This window comes from Canis lupus, chromosome 8 (genome assembly GCF_048164855.1).
Source record: "Canis lupus baileyi chromosome 8, mCanLup2.hap1, whole genome shotgun sequence".
Taxonomy (NCBI): Eukaryota; Metazoa; Chordata; class Mammalia; order Carnivora; family Canidae; genus Canis; species Canis lupus.
The window spans coordinates 14546685-14560919 of NC_132845.1; the positions used below are offsets into that span (position 1 = coordinate 14546685).

At 43.8% G+C, this 14235-nt stretch overlaps 1 protein-coding gene across 5 annotated transcripts in view; it reads right to left on the reverse strand.

Moving 5' to 3' along the window:
* Positions 1-14235, reverse strand: part of LPAR3 (lysophosphatidic acid receptor 3) — a 96540-nt gene that overhangs the window by 54935 nt on the left and 27370 nt on the right. The window contains exon 1 of one of the 5 annotated variants that reach the window (XM_072834292.1): positions 3611-3736. The exons of the other annotated variants lie outside the window; for them this stretch is intronic. The gene's annotated coding sequence lies outside the window, so the exon portion shown is untranslated. Of the gene's footprint in view, positions 1-3610; positions 3737-14235 lie in introns of those variants that run through there. 5 annotated transcript variants of the gene reach the window in all.

The window sequence follows — 14235 nt, forward strand, 5'->3', positions numbered from 1 at the left end:
AGATCAAATATCGATTGGAGTAGCACAAAATACAAATGTATCTTAGACAACGTTTTTTTTTTATTATTTTAATGGTGTGATGATACTTTTAAATGAATTAGATACATAACTCTCAGCCATAGCAAATGGAAGAAGGTAAAATATAATTTTATAAGCTTACAATAAACAAACCAGGAGTGGTCTCAAGAGACAAATGGCTCTAGTGCCTTTCAATTACAAGGGAGGGACTCAATTTTAATGACAAAACAAAAATTACTCTCTTTGGCAGACGTTCACCAATGTTTAACTGCCAACAGCAGACAAATCCATGTAACAGGCCAATAGATCTATGCTATATCATGGTCATTTTCCCAAATTAAAAAATAGATATTTAATTTTAATAGCTTCATAATGTTCCAGTATATGATCATAACATGCTTTACTTAACTAATCCCTAAATGTTGGATATTTCAGTTGCCTCCAATATTTAGCTTCTATAAGCAAGGGCTTTGTTCTTGTGCACTAATCTTTACATACTTGGCCAATTATTTGCTTAGAATTAATCCATAGATTTCAAGTTACTGAAGTAAAGAATATGAATTTATTTAAAGATTTCTGATACATATTGTCAAAAGGCCCTTAAGACAGGTCACATTTCTAAGCCCACCGCCAGCATAAAAATTTGAATAGAAGACACTAACCTAATGAAATTCAATTTAAATAAACAAGGAGAACATTTAGCTTTCAATAGGGTTGAAAGTATATAGAAATTCAAGACAAACAATCCAACAGCCACATGAAAAATTTTCATGGTGCAATTATTATGTATCCTTTCATTAATAAATACTTCAAGTATTTTATTTTGCCATCTACTCTGGATAGCTAAGAGAAACATATTTCTAATTTATGTTATCCTTGACTAACTCATCAGCAGTATCAATTAATATGTCAGAAAGATGTTGAAATGAAGATACTACCAAAAAACCTTTAAATTTTTCTGATTTCCTTTTGAAGGATTTGTAACATTTTTGTTTTGTTCATAAATTTGGTGGAATTTGTAATTGTATGATACCCTAAAACCTCAATGACTTTTACTAGAAAAATCTCCCCCCCCCATCAAAATCCAACTCTCCCCCATCAAAATTCAAATGGCACATTCTTAGACATATTTTAACCAAAAAATCATCCTGAGACTGAGAAGTAGTTCTGTCTTCCAAAGTTTGAGAAACCACAGAAAAAACATAATCAACCAGAACACCCACCAAGCAGCTCCCTATCTCAAAGCCTCAAATCCCACTTTTGGGAGAAATGGACAATGAGAACAAATGGGGAACCTGTGAAAAAGATCCCACAGGATGGAATATTGTACAGCCATTGAAAATCATATTTAACATGAAGTTGTGGTAATATGAGAAAAAGCACATGCCATTATTTTAATTATAAATTATATATGTATGTATCCATATATATAAATATATACATGCACATATTTCTTGAGTACCTTTTAAAAATATAGAAAAAAAGGGAAAAACTCTTAAAGTGTAAATACTTAATTAAAGATGGTGGAATTGGGGATCATTTAAAAAATTCTTTCCAATTTTTTCTCTGTTCCACATTTTCTGTAATAAATAAATAAACAGACTTTAAATGCTAGTTTAAAATTCTCTCCTAGGAGCACACATTCTACTTAATATATTCCACTTCTTTGACAAATACAGCTCCAAAAAATCAAAATTAATGTTCAAAGGAAAAGCCTCAAGGATTCACTATGTTCATTATTACTATTCTCACCAGCACAGCACATTTTAGAGTTTTTCAGTGATAATGACAATAAAATGGTTTTCTACTTAAAATTTCATCTAACTGTAAACCCTTACACATTGACAACCATAATCAAATCAGGACGTCACTTTACCCAACTCTCCTGTGAAACATTTCCTAACGCAATCACCCCAGAACTTCAAAAATGAATAACTGGCAGTTTTGTGAATTAGTACTTTTGATTTTTTTTCTTTCCCTGCCATATTCTGCCAAGCTTGCTGACACTCTCCAGTACTAATGACAGGTCACCATATTTTCTTAGCTGGAAATTACCAAAATTTTAGTGAGCTTATAACGAACAATCAATGTATCGTCTTTTAACTCTCTCAAACTTGAAAATATGATTCTGTGATCCCAACCTAAATAAACATCTCCTCCACAGAGATACCTTCTCCAACCAATCCAAAGTAACTACAGAAACCTGTTTATCTTCGCCAGAGCACCTATCATTTGTTACGTGTTTTGTTTTTATGCGTATTCCATCCCCCATCACTAGACTGTTCTGCTCCAGTATGGCAGGGACCTTGCCTCTTAAGATCATGTCCATAGCATCAGCATTTGTGGAAAAAATGAATGAATCTCCATCCTACACTACTTCTTCACCCGCTAAAATGAGTTCACTTGAACATCTTGGCGGACTTACACATCACCAAGAATGTCAGTAAGAGAACTGCTTGACTTAACTGTGCTTTTGGGTTAGTTACTTAATACCTCTACTTCACTATTACTATCCTTAAGTGCTAGTATTTGAGTGATTACTTTGTGCCTGGTGGCTCATCTCTTTTAACCCTCCCAACAGTGATGTAAATACTATTATACCAACTTTGCAGATGAGGAAACTGAAGTGCCCTTCCTGAAGATCATACAACTAGTAAGAGAAGACCCTGGATTCTGTTCTGGAAGCTGTGCTCCCAGGCCCCCATGCTTATGCACAACATTATGCTTTCTCTCCATGGGCAAACAAAACACCAGACGGACCAAGAACTACAGTCATATTTATAATAATTAGAGAATTACCAGAACAGAATGATCTAATCAAAACACATTCAAAGACTGTCTTGCAGTATATAAAAATTGGACCTTTATAAGTAGCCTTTAGGATTTCTTTCTTTTTAAGATTTATTTGAGAGAGAGGGAGCGTGTGCACACACCCACACCCACAAGAAGGCGAGGACCAGTGGGAGAAGGAGAGACAGAATCTCAAGCAGGTTCCCCACTGAGCAGGGAGCTAGACACAGAGCCTGATCTCATGACCCTGAGATCATGACCTGAGCCAAAACCAAGAATCTGTCACTCAACCGAGGAAGCCACCCAGGTGCCCCTAGGGTTTCTTTGTTTTGTTTTAATAGCCCCAAGAAGGACAGAAGAGGCAATTTTCTGAAAATATGTTTTCAAATTTCATGGTGAGTAGTCCCAGAATATGGTCAATTTCAAGATTAATGTTGCTAAACTAATTCTGCCAAAAGCCAAGCAGATTTTTTTCTATTCTTTTTCCTTTCTTTTCTTCTTCTTTTTTTATACCAAAGGTTTAGAGGATTTGGCTAGTTGTGACCCAAAAACAAAAGATGTTAAACTCTGGAGCTATTACCACAACTTCAAACTTGAGTAATTTAAGACTTCATAAAATGATGGTTTAGAAAGTCTATATGTGGAATCCAAATGAAAACTTCATGAGCAAAGCTTTCATTTGGACTCTCCTAAACTTGATTCTCTGAAAAAATGTTCAACCAGCCCATAATGTGGAAACAATTATGAAAATTAAGACATTTGAAAACCACTCAAGCAGCTTTTATTTCTAGCTACATCTCACCCGATATGGCGTTGCTGGCCTTTTAGCTGGCTTTCAATAATGCTCCCTTCTGCCTCCTAAGATGAAACGAGGTACATCATGGATGAGGTCAGTGGGTGCTGTGCATATTTTCTTCTCCCAGGGCCTGCAAATGTAGAACAGTTCTCTCCTCTGGAAACCCCAGCCAGGTGGGAGTCAGAGGTTAGGTCAGTTGGTGTGCCAACAGCCAGAAGAGAGACCATTCCTGCATAAGCAATCATATCTGCTCACTGAATTCTTTTCAATAATTCATGTTAATGGAAAAATCAGGATAGCATGGGAGATTTCAATCCACATATGATCCCTGAGCTTCATTTTAGTCATTAGTTTGAAAAGTCTTTAGACTTGCTATGCTCTCTGCTCAGAAGCCTCTTCGCCCAGATGTCCACAGGCTCACTTCCCCACTTCATTCCTGCTCAAATGTCACTGCATCAGAGATCCTTCCTCTGCCATTCTGTAAAAGAGCACCTCACACCCCCTGCTGCATTCCACCCCCTGTCCTGCTGGCTTTTTCTTTGCAGCATTTCTCACTCCCTGAAACTACTTATCGGGGTTATGGTCTGTTCCCACGTGTTATGAAGTCAGGGACCTTGTGCTGTTATGGTGCATCCCCAGTACACTGAACAATGCCCAGCACATAGTAGGCAGTCTGCAAGGGCTGGTTAAATGTAGAACTATATGAAGTCCTTGTGCACACATGCCTACATGCCCCTAACTGTTTACTCAAACTGAGCATTATTACTTTCTTCTCCAGCATACTCTCTAATTTGGATCTCACAACTCTCTCATTTCCCTCCACAGACCTGGCTCCAAGCCCTGCTGGCTGAGAGGTGTGAGGAGTGGAGTTTACCACCCTTGCACAGGGTGGTCTGAAGGGCAGTCCCATAGAAGAGAACTCTCCCTTGTGTGACACTATGACTCCTCTTTAAATATAACTTCAGAAGAGAAGGGGACCCAGTGGCCAAAGCTAGAACAATTTGAGTAACAAAATAAAACAGCAATGGACTATATACCAAATGTATAAAATAAACATCCTTAATGCATACTGATGTAAGTAAACAATGGAGTAAAATAACAAAAAGAGAAAGAAGAGAGAAATTTCCCATGCAGAATTCCAAATAAATTATATAGACATTCTACTCAAAAAGAGGGGAACATAATTTCTCCCAGAGAGCAGTAGGGAAAGGGAAAGGGGGCCTGGTAAGGAGGGTCACATCTCAAATGGAGAAACTTGACAAATGACTTTAGTGAGGTGACCAAGGTCAACAACAACAGTGGTAAGTCATGTTGCCAATCTGTAATCTTGATGTATGTTAAGAATGGCACTCTACTCTGTGATCTTCCTTCCCCAAACCCACAACCACAGTCTCATCATGAGAAAAACCTCAGACAATTCCCTTTTGGGTGACATTCTGCAAAATTCCTGACCAGGACTCCTCAAAAAAACCGTCAAGGTCAAGAAAAACGAAGAGAGTCTGAGAAACTGTCAGCTAAGAGGAACCTACAGAGACACAACATCTAAATATAATATGTATCCTGGATCCTAAAACAGAAAAGGGGCATTGGGTAAAAACAAGGAAAATCTGAATAAAATGCAGACTTTAGTTAATAATACTGTATCCGTATCAGTTCACTAATTATATATAACAAATGTACCACACTGATGAAGATGTAAATAATAGGGGAAACTGCAAGTGGGAGTACAAGTGTAACGTGGAAACTCTATACTATCTGCTCGATGTTTCTGTAAATATAAAACCACTCTATAAATAAATACATACTAAAATAGATTTTAGAAAGAGAGGAGAGAATGTTACCAACTTCACTATACTTCAATAATTTAAAGATAAATGAAGCTCACATGTTTCCTAAACGGTTGCTATACTATTAGGATAAAACACACAGAGAAGAGGCCATTTGTTTGAGGTTTAATTTAAATGGATATTGTCTACGAGTGCTGGAAGCCTCTGTTACCATTGGATAATGCTAATGTGTTTACTTAGGGGTGCCTGTTAAGTGTACAAATCTGGTACCCTATCTTCGTACCCTAGATCACTTCTCTCAGGAAAGCTAAACTTAGCTCTGCTAAAGTTTTGCCACTCTGTCTCTCAAGAAGGAATGGTAAAAAAAAAAAAAAAAAAGGAGGGAATGGTAAAGTCGGGCATACAAAGTTGTTCTTTCCCTCCCTCCCTCCCTCCCTCCGTCCGTCCCTCCCTCCCTTCCTTCCTTCCTTCCTTCCTTCCCTCCTTCCCTCCCTCCCTATTTCTTTATTTAAGAGAGACACAGAGAGAGAGGCAGAGGCCCAGGCAGAGGGAGAAGCAGACTCCCCGTGGGGAGCCTGATGTGGGGCTTGATCCTGGGACCCCAGGATCACGCCCTGAGCCGAAGGCCTATGCTCAACTGCTGAGCCACCCAGGTGCCCCTGTACAAAGTTGTTCTGATGGAGATCCTGGAGATCCTCCGGCTCCACTCAGCGACAAGGTTTCCACAAGGCACAGCCAGTGCTTCTACTCGTAGGCCAGTTCCCAGGCAGCGGCCACCCAGAGGAGGGGCCTGCACACGGGGTGCACTTGGGAGATGACAAACATCCGTGCCTCCAGTGCTACTCAGCCGGGAGGTGGTGACCCGCGGGGGAGGACAGGCAGCTGGAGCTTCGCAGGATGCACAGGTCACAGGGCCACTGCCCGTGGATGAGCCCGTTAGGTCGGGAGGCCCGCCTGCCCTGTGTCAGCTGGCTCAGCCCTCAGCCGCAGCCTTCTCTGTCCCCTCGGAGTGGGCGGGCTGGTGAGGGGCCGCGGGATATACACACTGCTCCTACCCTACGACTTGTTTAATAAACAACTGCGAGCAAATGCATTGTTCCCCAGATGTCACTGGTGACCGAAGTCTTGTCTTAAACCTCTTGGTTAAACAGGAAAGCAAACTGGAAAGCATACAGAACCAAACCAAGGAGACACAGGTTTTATACGGTCAGTCCACTCCCTGGCTTAACCTATCCACATATAATGTAAATATTTGTGTTTGCTTCATCTGTTATGCAATTTTCATCTCATCTAATTCACGAGGCTAAAAAGATGACAGATACACTTTGTTCTTTGCCCCTCTCAAAAGTAAAGCTGCTAATCACTAATGCTTAATGTCTACACGTCCAATAACTACAGATGTTTTGTTATAGAGCATAAACGTTAGACCATTACGCCACCGTAGGCTTTGCTGTATTGAAGGAGGCAAGTGCCAAAATTTAAAGCGTGGACATTTACGGCTGAGAAAGATATTCTTCTTGTACGAAGAACTTTACCACTGTTATTAATATATTTTAAGAAACCTCAAAGTTCCTGTTTACAGCAAATACTTTCCACAAGGAGAAAATTACGTTTCTTTAGATGTAAAATCTACAGACAGACAAAATTTCGGTCCAAACCATTTGTCTTAACCTAACCATAGTACTCTATTCCCTTGCTTGTTCCATTTCATGACCCTGTCCCAGCCCTAAATAGCATATTCAAGAGTCTTCTTGCTCTATATGGCTTATTCCAAATCTTCCCCCACCGTTACCAGCGACGGGTTCAATAGTGACCTGCAGTGACCCCTCCATGCTTCTGGAGACCACAGCAGCTCAGGTTAGTGCCTGACTAAATCCTAAAATTCTGCAGAGAAAGGAAAATCGTATTTCCAAAGCGTGTGGCTATAACAGGAAAGGGTTGTTTTAATCAAGGCTTCAGAGGTTCTAAAGGAGAGCACTGCTACCGCTAAACCAACGAGTCCCAGGGTCTCCTGCAGGAGTTCTAGGCCTTGGTCAGGAAGCAGCACTCATCACTAAAGTGGGGAGGCTCACCGCGCCCCCCCACCCTACCTCCCCTCTGCCCTCTCCTACCCCGCACCTGCCTGGCAGTGAAAGAGCAATGTCTGTGCAAAGGTGGCTGGTCATGGAAATGTATATAAAAGGCATCTGAGTGCTGTGCCTGACTCATCCACCCGCCCCTCCAGCTCCCCTCTCCATCCTTCTTCTTTGCTCCCTACCCTGCAAGAGATCGATCAGACCGCATCAGGGGGCTTTCCTGCCAGTGGGAGGGACAGCAAGAGATGGTGGGAGGCCCGAGGCTGAGGCTGAGACACTGACTGGCCTGGCTCCCTCCCCGCTGGCTCGCTGTGGACTGGCCCGGCTAGCTCCTGTCAGCCAGCCTCTCCACACAGGCAGCCTCACCTCCTCCCTCCCCTCGGCTTTCAGGTTCAGGGGTGTTAACTGCCCCTTGCTCCCTCCAGTTCTTGGCTGATGCTGCACCATCTCTTGTTGGCTTCCATGAACTCTGCCCCCTGCCCCCCCTACCAAGGTACTGTGCCCCCCTGCTCCAATTACCAGTTTGACTGTATCATCTGTTTCTCGTGGGACACTGATAATACACATCATTTCAAGTACACTGTAATACAACAGAAAGTATTATTTTCGAGGTTTTAATGTTCTGGGTTTCCTTAAATCTTTTAGTGATATCTAGTACACTTTAACATTTCTTGGTTGTGGGGGCACCTGGGTGGTTCAGTGGTTGAGCATCTGCCTTTGGCTCAGGGCATGATCCCAGGGTCCTGGGATCGAGTCCTACATCAGGCTCCCACAGGAGCCTACTACTCCCTCTTCCTATGTCTCTGTATCTCTCATGAATAAATAAATAAAATCTTTCTAAAAAATTTCTTGGTTGTGAATATAATAACTCCCAGAGGAGGAATAAATCATATTCCTGAGGCCATGGACCAGTATCATAATTCTTTTGCTGCCCTCAGCATCCCCTTACCTGTACCAGAACCCTACTAAATTTCTCTACATCTAGTAAGTGATTTAATAAATGAGTGATCTATACCCATGGTGATAGGGGTTATATAAAATACAGGGGATGGCACTGGATTCCAACAGATCCTTGCATATTGGAGTCTACGTCACTGACGTCCTTCAGTGTAATCCAGGATTGGTCCCAACTTGATCTGTGTTGCTGGTCTTAGACACCATGGAAATACATGACATGGATTTAAGGGTTAAGTTGGGCCTAAGGTTAGCCAGGTTTGAAACCAGGGGTTACAGCAAAGGAATCAATAGTCTTTTCCGTATACTGCCTGTGAGGAGGGCAGGGGGAGGGTAATGACAAACTGAGCCGAGGGGGCACCACAGCCTGATGTGAACCAAAAGCAAGGCAGACATACTACAAGGGCTACACGTTATTGGGCACCGTTGATCCATCCTCCGGTGGCATGTCCAGTGGTGGGGCCAGCTGTGGGGAATCCTGCATCAGTGCTGTTCTCCCAGAAGCTCTGCAGCCTGCAGCCTCCCTGGAGATGCTGCAATGGCAGATGATCTTTGGACTCTGGGGACACGAGCCTGACATAGTCCCTGAATAAGCAAAGAAGCTTGGGGGCTCAAAGCACGGGGTGGGGGTGTCTCAGGAATACGCTTGTCCCTATACCAATAATAGCTTCACCTTATCCTAGCCTTCCTCACCTCTGCTCTTCCACCTGCTACCTCCAATAGGAATACAAACAAGCTTGGGGGAGATCAGAGGCAATCCTTGACTCTGGAACTTAGACAAATCGATACAACTGGAACTTTCCTACAAGTATACACTGATTTTGCTGAACTGACTTTTGGTTCACTGAATTCAGACTCTATTTTAGTCACTGTTGGGGAGAGCTCCCCGGAGGTCGGAGGTCACACTGTAGGAGTGTCCTCTACCCCAGGGTCAGCCTTTCCCACCAGACTGTGAGCTTCTCAAGGGCTAGCACAGTTTCTTACATTTGTGCCCCTGATGCCCAGTAGAGTTAGATACACAATAAATATTTGGCTCATGTGTTGGTTAGTTTCAGCCAGCCAGTGGGAAGCAGAGGAGGTGGAGAGTTGATCACATTATGCTGAATAAGGCTTGGGTGATACATGAGTAAAAAGAAAGTGTAGGCTATCCTCTCAAGAAATTTGGCTGAGAAACACTAGGCACCTCTTCTATGGCATTCGACATGCTTTATTACATATTTATTTATCTTGACATCACTTCCAAACCTATTGTGAGCAGAGCTGGTGTCCTGTCTCCCTGCTCTTTTTGAGGCACAAACAAGTCCTTGCTTGTAATGAGCACAAAATTAAAATGTGTTCCATTTTATCAAGTAATTCCCAAATCCTCTGTTTCCAATCCTCTTTTCCTTCGGTTCACTGTGGAGGTTGACAAAGAGTTATTTCCTTCCTGAAACTCCCCACCTAAGCCCTTGGGCCTCTCTTCTTTCCTGGTGTTTCCCCATCATCCTCAATATCTCTGCAGTGTACACATTCCTAGACTTGTTCTCAGCCTCCTCTTTTCCTCCCTTTAAACTTTCTCCCACCAGAAATACTATTGCTTAAATTATTACCTCTATGTGATGACTCCTGAATAGCTATCCCAAGCCCATGCCTCTCACAACCCCTCTCTCTCATGCTAAGCTCCCACACTGCCTTCAAGATAAATAAGAAGAAAGTCACCCTAAAGATAGCACATGTAGTTTGGAACTCTCAACTTCCCTCATTTCAGCTCTTGGAGATAATAAGACCACAATAAAAAATAAAATTACAAGTTTGAACACCAGATTTTTAATGTAGAGAGCTAGAAATGATGGTCTCAGGCCTCACTCCTTGTTTGTAGAACGGCATTCAAAAGTTGCCAGAGCAGTTTGGAATGGGACAGGCTTTTGTCCCAATCATGCTGGCCTGGACCTCGTGTTCTCTCTCCTCTGGGTGTTTTGCTCAGGCTCAGGGTAGACTAGTAGAGACCCTTTCCCCGATGTGCCGCTGGGTCCTGACTACTGTTGGTGTTCCAGGGTCTCAAGCCACTCCTGCTCCAGCATGCTGGATATGCCCTTGCAGATTCTAACTCAGCTCCAAACCCAGTAGATGCTTGCTGGGCTTTCCAGAGAGAATGGTTCTCCGCCTCTTCTCCAGGGAACTCCCCCTCATTAACCTTACCAGCAGCAGGCCTCTGACCCTCGGGCTGCAAAGAAAGACTGGCAGGACCTTGGACTCCATTTCCTAAGAAGTCCTGTTCTACCTGGTATGACACTGAACTCATTCTGCTAACTCATTTGCCCTTAGCTTTATACCGTCCTGCAACTTATGATTATTTTTTTATATCTATATTTAGCTTCATGTTCTATGGCGCAGACTCCTGATTGTTTCCCACTTGTAACAAACTCCATTCCCCAGCCTCCTTGCAGCTAGGCGGGCCACATGACTAAGCTTCTGCAACCGAATGTGAACATAAATGAAGCATGCTACTTCCAGGTTAGTCCTAAAACGTGTGGTGTGTGCTCCTCCCTGCTCTTTCCCTTTCCTGCAAGTTAGAATACAGATGGGAGGCCTGTGATTCAGCATTAAGCATTCAGACCAGGGCGGAGCCCTAGAGAAGCATGATTCAACACCTTCCATGGACAAGTTTCTGTCAATGGGGAGGTAGGTACAGAAATTGCAAATAAACACCTAGAGCTGTTTACAGCACTCTGATGCTGCTGTCAACGACAAAGTGCACGACCAGTGGAGTATAAACCACAGCTACTGGTCTTTGCAATACTGGAAATAAAGAAAACCCATCTCTAAACAGAGTCTGAGGAGCACTGCCCTAGTGGATGGCAGAAAAACAAGACAAAAGGGGCCCTTAGAATGCAAACCACTCACCTCGGTGCTGTCCACAAGACAGAAAAATAAACGGCTACCTTCTTCAAGCCAGTGTGTTTTGAGAACTCTGCCCAAGAAGCCTGCAGTTGTAGGTGAAGGTGCTAGAATCAAACACAATGTGAACACGCACTGACTGCCCCTTCCTCGCAGCTTTGAGCAAAGCATTACAAGAAAGAGATGAGATCAGGCAAGAAGCGTCTGTAAGCTTGGAAGCCAAGGTGTAGAGGGGCAGATGGCATCTAGAAACTGGGAGACAGATTAGAAATGTTAACTTCTCTGTGACCCCAAAGAGCAGAGGGTGGTGTGGCCACCCTCAGACTTTCCTGAAGGCCTCCCAAGAAGATGCTGCACTGAAGCAAAGGAAGACAGGCCTCTAGTAGAGCAGAGCCAAGGTGCGCCTTCCTGCCCACGTCCATGCTTTTTAGGGGACCTGGCAGCAGAGATCTATGAAAAGGGAAGACAGAGGTGGGCTGAGCACAGAAGTCGGGAGGTCAGGCAAGCTTCAGAACGTGGTCCTCCACAGAACGTGGACACGGTAACTGCTGGGTGGAACTGACTAGAAGCAAACAGACCGGGAGGCCTAGGGACTCCTTAAGGTATCAGGTTGCTGTGGAAGCCACAGCTGGGCCTGGAAAGGTCCCTGTTCCCTCTCCCGCAAGAGCACACCCTCTCCCACACCCATTTCAGATATGGCCACAGAGAGTGGCGGATGGGGAGACCTTCACAGGAACCAAAGTCAAGGTCAGGGTGCTGGTGAGGTGCCTCCCGGGGAGGAGAAGTGGGGCCAGCCGCAGAATTACTCCCCTACCAGGGCAGAGAGGTTTCAGTTCCTGCCCAGCACGGCTTCATGATCGTTATTTTTATGCACCCGTGCAGCTACAGGTCTCCTGTCCTGCTGATGGGAGTTTGTTTTATTTCAATGCAGTTCTCTCATTTCTACTCCTCCATCACGGAGCAGATGCTGGCCAGTCCGCATGAAGCAAGGAAGGAATGCTTCAGCACTGGCATGTAACACAGAGGTCACAGAGCAAAAGGCTACACCTGTGGAATCTGGTAAACGCAACCCTGTCAAGGAAAGCATGGGAGGCCACGACACAGGAGGGACAGGGTCACCAATGCCAGGGACCAGAGAGGCTCTGGCATCGGCTGGACGTAAGTCAGACGTAGACTGGTCACACTCAGCAACGACTCTGACCTGATGCACTGCTGACCCAGCTGGAGCCTTTGCCTCTCTCTACACATAAGGCACCATAGCTACAACGGCTGTATGGGACTGCCCAAGGGTTAAAGCAGAGCAATGTTTACAGGGTGAGGAGCAAGATGCTTAGCCCAGAGGAACTAATAAATGGTACACAGTACTTCCCAAGGAAGCTGGGGAACTCAAAATTTCTAAACAATCAATGGAATACACAACTGGCATTCTGGAAGTTTAACTGTTCATGCTCTGACACCTCAATTTAACAAAGAGTGATGATATAGTCATCCTATACCTACCCTAGAAGAACTACAGTCCAGGAACGAATCTCCCCCTGCCCGAGGATGGGCTCAGTGCCACATGACTAAGCTTAAGGCACTGCCACTTCCTTCTGCTGCCGCTTGACACAAAGCAGGGAGGCAGCAGTGGGGTAGGGGGTGTAGGAGGGAAAGCAGAGGCTACACGGCACAGTAGAAGAACACAGACTTCAGGTCTGGGTTCAAATACTAGGAGATAAGCAGGTGAGCTGAATGGTTAAAGAGCGTGGCTCCCACAGCAAACATCAGACCCTGCAGTTAGAAACTGAGTTTTTCCTCTAGGACCAGGGACAAGTCAACGATGCCCACTCTGGCCACTTCTATTCAACATAGTACTGCAAGTCCCAGCCAGGGTAATTAGGCAAGGCAAAGATATAAATGGCATCCACATGTGAAAAGAAGGAGTAAAACTGAGTCCGTTCACAGGTGACATGATCTTATATAGAGAAAACCCTAAAGGTTGCACAAAAAAAAAACCCTAATAAACGAATTCAGTAAAGTTGCAGGACACAAAATTAACGTACAAAAATCAGTTGCATGTCCACACACTAATGATGAACAATTTAAAAAGGAAATTAAAAACACAATCCCAGGGATCCCTGGGTGGTGCAGCGGTTTAGTGCCTGCCTTTGGCCCAGGGCGCGATCCTGGAGATGCGGGATCGAATCCCATGTCGGGCTCCCGGTGCATGGAGCCTACTTCTCCCTCTGCCTGTGTCTCTGCCTCTCTCGCTCTCTCACTGTGTGCCTATCATAAAAATAAAAAAATTAAAAAAAACCACAATCCCATTTACAATAGCATCAAAGTAGAGTAAAAAATACTGAGAAACAAGCTTAACCAAAGAGGCAAAAGACTTGCACACTGAGAACTATAGCATATCACTGAAAGAAACTAAAGGAGATGCAAGTAAATGAAAAGACACGCTATGTTAGTGCATAAAAAGACTCAATATTGTCAAAACATCCATACTAGTCAAAGTGATTTAAAGATTCAGAGCTATCGGGGATCCCCAGATGGCTCAGCAGTTTGGCTCCTGCCTTTGGCCCAGGGCGTGGTCCTGGAGTCCCAGGATCGAGTCCCATGTCAGGATCCCTGCCTGGTGCCTGCTTCTTTCTCTACCTCTCTCTCTCTCTCTCGCTCTCTCTGTCACTCATGAATATATATATAAAATCTTAAAAAAAAAAAAAAGATTCAGAGCTATCCCTGTCAAAATCTCCATAGCACTTTTTAAAAAAATCCTAAGATGCATATAGAACACAAAGGATTCCAAAGAGCGGGAACAATCTGGAGAAAGAATGACAAATTTGGAGGCTACATACTTCCTGATTTCAAGACATATGACAAAGCTACAGTAATTAAAACAGTATGGTACTGGCAAAAGGACAGACATAGGGACCAACAGAATAGAGAACCCAGAAAT